At 39.6% G+C, this 7810-nt stretch overlaps 1 pseudogene; it reads left to right on the plus strand.

Annotated features, from left to right (window-relative positions):
* The first annotated feature begins 6391 nt into the window (after window positions 1-6391).
* Gm11857 lies at window positions 6392-6708 on the plus strand (annotated as a pseudogene).
* Window positions 6709-7810: the final 1102 nt, after the last annotated feature.

Here is a 7810-nt window from a genome sequence, read left to right on the forward strand (position 1 = left end):
TGTTGAGAAACACTTAAAGAAATGTTCAGTCCTCTTAGTCGTCAAGGAAATGCAAATCAAAACCACTTTGAAATTCCATCTTACACCTGTAAGAATGACTAAGACCTGTGACGAAAGGATGGACCATCTAGTGATTGCCATATGCAGGGATCCATCCCATAATCAGCTTCCAAATGCTGACACCATTGCATACACTAGCAAGATTTTGCTGAAAGGACCCAGATATAGCTGTCTCTTGTGAGACTATGCCAGGGCCTAGCAAACACAGAAGTGGATGATCACAGTCAGCTATTGTATGGGTCACATGGCCCCCAATGGAGGAGCTAGAGAAAGTACCCAAGGAGCTAAAGGGAAATGCAACCCTATAGGTGGAACAACAATATGAACTAACCAGTACCCCGGAGCTCTTGTCTCTAGCTGCATATGTATCAAAAGATGGCCTAGTCGGCCATCACTGCAAAGAGAGGCCCATTGGACTTGCAAACTTTATATGCCCCAGTACAGGGGAACTCCAGGGCCAAAAAGGGGGAGTGGGTGGGTAGGGGATTGGGGGAGTGGGTATGGGGGACCTTTGGGATAGCATTGAAAATGTAAATGAGGAAAATACCTAATAAAAAAAAAGAAAAAAAAAAGAATGACTAAGACCAATAACACAAGTGACAGCACATGCTGGCAAGGATGTGGAGCAAAGGAAACCCTACACTGTTGCTCATGGCAGTGCAAACTTCCACAGCTACTATGGAAATGAATAAGGTGGTTCCCCAGAAAATTGGGAATTGATCTACCTCAAGACCCAGATACTGAGCATAGGATCCCTAATGAAGGAGCTAGAGAAAGGTCCTAAGGAGCTGAAGGGGTTTTCAGCCCAATGGGAGGAACAACAATATGAACTAACCAGTACCCCCAGAGCTCTCAAGGACTAAACCACCAACCAAAGAAAACACATGGTGGGACTCATGGCTCCAGCTTCATATGTAGCAGAGGTTGGCTTAGTAAGACATCATTGGTAGGAGAGGCCCTTGGTCCTGTGAAGGCTCTATGCCCCAGTGCAGCAGAATGCCAGTGCAGGAAGCAGGAGTGGGTGGGTTGGTGAGTAGGGGGAGGGCGGAGGGGACAGGGACAGGGGGTTCTCAGTGGGGAAACCAGGAAAGGGGATAACATTTGAAATGTAAATAAAGAAAATATCCAATTAAAAAAAGACCCAGCTATATCATTATTGCAAAATTGCATAAAGAACCCTCTATCCTACATTTGTTCAGCCATGTTTATTGTGGTTTTATTCATAATAATCAGAACCTGGTAACAATCTAGATTTCCCTCAACAGAAGAATGGATAAAGAAAGCATGGTATATTTACTCAATTTGGTTTTATTTACTGAGCTATTAAAAAATGAAAATTTCAGAGCAAAGGGATGGAATGGAAAAAAATATCCTAAGTGAGGTAACCCAGACCCAGAAAGACAAATGTGGCATTGTATTCTCGCATACATGGATATTAGCTGTTAAATAAATATTAACCAAGCTACAAACCACAAACCCACAAAGATTAGGTAAAGAAGAGGAATCAAGGGTAGGGAAGAAGAAGTGATCTCACTGGGAGTAGGAAACAGATTATATTTTATTGCAGACAGGGGCAGGTTAGAGTAAGTGCCAGGGCATCAAGTCAGGGTGTGTTCAGTGGTGGTTAGAGACTATGGGGAGAAGTAGATGGAATTTGGGGAAACATTTGGAGGATGATGTGGATATAGTACAGTAGAAACTTTCTGGAATGTATGAGGCTGATCTTAAAGAGGACCTCAAGTAATGGGGGATATGAAATCTCAACTGGCCACCTTATGTAATCAGGTGTAGCTTCCAGTGTGCATTCAACTGAGTTGTTTGTCATGGAAATCCCCCAAACAACTAGACTTTTGCTAAGACAAAAGGTTGCACTATGGAAACTGAAAGTAGGGCCCCATTTGCCAAGGACAATATCCACACTCTGCATTGAAATGAGGGTGTCACCCTGGCACCTTCTTGGAACTCTGGCCCCAAGTTCTTGTCTCTTTGATGTGGGAAGATACTCTGCAAGCTTTGAAAGAGAAACATGGATACCAATCCAGCCACAAAGCTTTGGCCCACAATCTGTCCTACTGGCAAAATATGCTAGTTCAGTGATGGCAGAGAACTTGTGGGAATAGACAAGTAATGTTTGATTGTGTCTCAGGCCAACTCCAGAAGAAAGAACCCATACCTGACACTGCTTTCACAACATAGAACCAGAGAGCAGATAGCCCAGAGGCCTAGGGTAAAGCCAAGCACTACTGGTCTTTAAAAATCCAGTAATTTAAATAAACTTTAAAATAAAATGACTCCTAATGATATTCTGTTAGACTACTGGATCAGTTCCTTACCCAGGCATCATCAGAGAGGCTTCCTCTAAAAGCAGATAGGAACAGATGCAGAGACCCAGAGCTAGGCATTATGAAGAGAAAGAGAGTCTAAATGGGAGATCCCCATTAAATCCCTCCCCCTCAGAGCTCAGAGAATTCTGTGGTAAAGGATGTGGAAGGATTGCAAGAACCTGAGGGAATTGAGGACACCAAGAGTTCAGAGACCTCTTAACAAGCTAAGAAAAGTGAATATGAGATCACAGATGAAGCAGGCAGCATAGGGCTTACACGAGTATGCACCAGGTCCTCTGTGTATATATTATAGCTATTAGCTTAGTATTTTTATGGGACTCATGGGTGTGTGAATGAATGCACCTCTGACTCTTGTGCCTGCTCTTGAAACTCTTCCCCTTGTTGTGTCCTAAAGTTTTCCTAAAGTTGTGTCCAATATTAATATGATGGGGTTTTGCTTCATCTTAACATTTTATTTTGTTGTTATCTCTTAGAAGCTTGTTCTTTTCTAATGAGAGACCTAAAGAGAGTAGATTGAGACAGGAGGGGAGGAGGCAAGGAGGATAGGACATGGGAGGAGTAGAGGAATAAGAAACTATAATTAAGATATATTATATGAGAAAAGAATGTATTTTCAGTAAAGGGGGAACAAGTATAAATTTCTGCACCTTGAGACTCATTTTATAATTGATAATGATAAAGAACATTTTATGGTTAATATTTATAAAACAAGAAAATATAATATTTGTAAGCAAATTCCTGTGTTTCTGAGCCCATCCCATGGGCAAGCACTAATCTCTGATGCTATTATTGCTACTCTGTTATGCTTGCAGATTGGACAGGAGCAAGTTGTCTTTTGAGAGACTCTATGCAGCAGCTGACTCAGATAGGTGCAGATACCCACACACAGTAAAACAGTGGATAGGACATGGGGACTCTTACAGAAGAACAGGAGGAGGGATTGCCGGTCATGCCAGAGTCTAATATGTCCCACTGTATCAATTGATTTAATTTACTATGTGCTGTTTAGTGCTGTGACTAAGAAGTGAGTCAAAGTCTGTGAAAAATGACTTAGAGATGTGGCAAGGGTTCATGAGACTTACGCCTTCTTTGGGAATAGAAACTTTGATTAAGGAGATGATACTGCTAGTGGGGACTGAATAATATTAGGCAAGAGAAAATTAGGACACAAATGAAAACGACAGGTATGATTTGTGTGTGTGGGGGGATCTGGGGAGGGCACCATAGGTGTGTTTTTGTTAGTGTTGCACTGATTGATAGTGAGACAGATGAGGACTGAGAGAGAGGCCCATCATCAAATCTTTTGTGGAGTTTGACATCTTTTTAATGGAACAGGAAGTTTGGGCACAGCTCCTCACTCACACTAAACAATGAAGCGCAATGACCACATGTGGCCGGTGACCGTTGCATTAGGCAGTGCAGGTTATTGACCATTTTCATCATTGCAGAAATTTCTATCAGCTGCAATGCTCTTGACCTATAAGTCTCCCTTATTGTTGCTGAATTTCAAGCAATAAGAATGAGACCGGGCTCCCTCTGCATGATGACTAAATATTTATTTAAATGAATAAAAATGCTGGATTTTTATTTGAGTTGTCCATTGCCACCCTTCATGTATGAGTTTTGTTGAATTGTTCTGTAGTAGATTTTTGGTATACATCCCCAAAATTTTGATAAAACGACATGCTAAAATTATACAGTTTTTCTGTACCATGATTTCTAAAGTGGAACATGAACAATCCCATATGTTAATAAATTCAATGAATCATAGCATTTGCTGTTTTACCCCCACTATCAATTCCATAGGAAGATGTTTGTAATTCAAGCTGACAATGAGGGATGGTTCCTACCTGTGTTTCTCCTGTTTTAGCTCTTGATATACCTTCCTTTTTTAATAGCCAGCTATATATTGAGAAAGCCAAGTCGGTTCTACCTTAGCCGCTACCAATAACCCTGCCCCTCACAACTATCACCACTTAAAAGACATATCAAAAAGCAAGAATTCAGTAATCATATTGAGTACACAGAGAACTTGCACTCATGTTTTGGCTTTTAGTTTGTTTGATGAAATCTCTAATGGAGGCCAAAGTTATGTAAATCTGTTCAAACAACTTCAGGCAATTTTAAGTCCCAGCTTCTGATACACAAAATGGTCGATGATCTGTAGTCTAACAGTGTCTGATTGCATCTAAGGCCAATTCCACAAGAAGGAACCCATACCTGACACTGTTTGTATAACCAAGAGTCAGAGGTGTACTCATTCACACACCCAGGAGTCCTATAAAAATACTAAGCTAAAAGCTATAATATATACACAGAGGACCTGGTACATACCATGTAGGCCCTATGCTGCCTGTTTCATCTGTGATCTCATATGCACTTTGCTTAGCTTGTTAAGAGGTCTCTGAACTCTTGGTGTCCTCATTCCCTCTGGTTCTTGCAATCTTCCATCTTAATTTCCACAGAATTCTCTGAGCTCTGAGGGGGAGGGATTTAATGGGGATCTCCCATTTAGACTTTCTTTCTCTTCATGATGCCTAGCTCTGAGTCTCTGCATCTGTTCCCATCTGCTGCTGGAGGAAGCCTCTCTGATGATGCCTGGATAAGGAATGATCCAGTAGTCTAACAGAATATCATTAGGAGTCATTTTGTTGGTTTTTAAAAAAACCAGTAGTAGCAACAGTGAAGCTCTAGAGAACTACAGTTCACTTCCTGCTTGGGATAAGGATAATCTGTCTTAGTGCAGTGTGCACACTGAAAGTCTTTTTACTTCTGAGCATATAGGTAAAGGGCATGCACCACATCACTTGCTCTACAGATAGTTAGTTATTGAATGCCCATGTGTCAAAGCCAAAGGGAGAATAAGAAGATGGCTGTGATGTAGACTATGAACTATACTTTCCTGTAGCTCATGGGATGAGATCTCTAGAGCACACAAGAGATAAAAGTCATGTACTCAACACACTGTTGAAGTAAATGGGGAACACTCACCCTATATGACATAGGGAAGACCCTCATTCCTAAAGAGGTGATTCCGTGCAACTTAGAGCCTAGGAGAGTGAACTGAGAGAGGAAGGGATGGTAGATGGAACTATTCCTGAAAAATCAGGAGATAGCAGTTCAATGGAGCAGAATGACTTACTGAATAGGTATAGACAATTTAGGAAGTTTGAACTCTTCTCAGGAAACTGGAATCAAATATATGCTTTCATAGAGTAGTGACCTCATGATACATCAGTGTAAATTATGCCAGTCTGCTGTCAGCACATTGTTTAGAAAACATTTTAGTGCTTTGAGTATTGCCCAGGAACTTCAACAGCTTTGATATTGATAATCATCTTTTCAGTGGTTCTAAGCATAAAAATATTACTCCATTATCAGCTGTTGACAATCTACACCATTCTTGTCCCTTAAGAAAAATTTGTATGACTATTGACTTAAGTGGACGAGTCTTCCCATTTACAGAGAAAATTTCACAGGCCATTTAAGCATTGATGCTAATCACTTCTTTTAAACCTCAGTAGAAACCCTAAATGGACTTTATAATCCAGCACACAGTGCCTATCTCCCTTCAATTAAATTTCCAATCATGGTTTATTCACACCACAACACCAAAATCAAGTGCTTTTTACTCTGCCTTTATACGGAATTACATGTAAATTTGTTTTCTGAGCACAGCTCTAAAATTACAGGTGCCATCTGCATGCTTAGTCTTAAAACCTTACTGAGATGCTTTTTCTGCTGTGGACTAGGCACTACATATTTCAGGCTGTCTTCTAGCTAACTCTCCCTGAAAAGTCTCGATTCTCATGACATAGCCTTGTGTAGGATGTTTCAATGCAGTTCTTGCTATGTATAAGCTCTCCAAACACCTATGCCTCACAGATATTATTCCAATAAAAGCAAATACAACAGAAAGAGAATTTTTTATGTGTTTGGCTAAAGATGGAAGTGAAAGTTATTGACCAGTCTGGAGTGAATTAAAAATGAGCGATGTTGAAAAAGGCAAGAAGATTTTTGTTCAGAAGTGTGCCCAGTGCCACACTGTGGAAAAGAGAAGCAAGCTTAAAACCGGACTAAATCTCCACGGTCTGTTTGGGTGACAGGCAGGCCAGGCTGCTGAATTCTCTTACACATATGCCAACAAGAGCAAAGGCATCACCTTGAGAGAGGATACTCTGATGGAGTATTTGGAGAATCCCAAAAATATATATCGTGGAACAAAAATGATCTTCAATGGAATGAGAATAAAGGAGAAAAGGCAGACCTGATAGCTTATCTTAAAAGGGCTACTAATGAGTAATTCTTCTGCCTTATTTATTACAAAGCAAACGTCTCATGGCTTTTAATGTATACCATAATTTAATTCATACACCATATTCAGATCACAAATGGCTAACAACGTTTTTGTTGCACAGTCCTGATTTAAATAAAACAGTTGTCATAAAAGAAAAAAGTGAAACGTGAAAGTTATTCATTAACAACTTTGCTTAAGTTGTATCAGAGCTTCACCTAATGAAGTCAGAAACACATTTCTGGTGTTCATCCCATATACAAATGGCTTATTTAAAAAATATCAAATTTCTTTTCTAGTATTGAAAAGTCTGTGATCTAGAATTCAAAAATTATTTTCATCAAAATCAAGGGAATATTGCACTCCATATTGCAGGTGTCTAAAAAGATCCTAACCTTATAGGAAATTGTCAAGTAATCATATTGCAGATAAATGTGGAATTTTTAATACAAAAATTACTGAATAGGTAGCAGATAGGAGTGTAACATTTGTCTATCTGTATTTAGGTACCTCATAAATTAATATAAAAAAAACCTTGGTGACTTAAGTAAGAATAACCTTCAAGAAAAAGTTGTCTTGGGAAACCTCATCATGGATTCTAGTCTTGGAGAATTAAAAAATTGCCCCCTTTCTCTACAATCTAAGCAAAATTTGTAGAAAAGTCAATACAGCCAAAATGCACATTTGGACAGGTGGTGTTCATTGAGAACCCAAGCCACAAGACAATGATATTGGTCCTTGGTGGTTATGCAGCACCGCTAGCATAGAGGAAGCAAGCCACAGGGAGCATTGGCCTAAGGCAAAATTGTGAAGTAAAAGAATGTTTTTCATATCCTCATAATTTTTCTTTCTTACTTTTAAAAACATCTGGCAGGCTTTCTCTCTTCCTGTTTTAAAAAATTCAGTGATACTCCTTCTATTTAAGAGCCCAAGTTTCTTACAGAATCTTGATCATTACTATTGAAAAGTCTTCCATGAGCCACCTTCTTCCTTCTGCCTTCTCGACAGCTGCAGAAGCCCTAATGAAAACCAAATTTTATAAAACAAATAATAGCCAAAGTCTGATAATGTGCCTAGGATGCTTGGGATAAAAATCTAGTATATGAGTCAA

This window comes from Mus musculus, chromosome 4 (assembly GCF_000001635.26).
Source record: "Mus musculus strain C57BL/6J chromosome 4, GRCm38.p6 C57BL/6J".
In the NCBI taxonomy this organism is placed as follows: domain Eukaryota; kingdom Metazoa; phylum Chordata; class Mammalia; order Rodentia; family Muridae; genus Mus; species Mus musculus.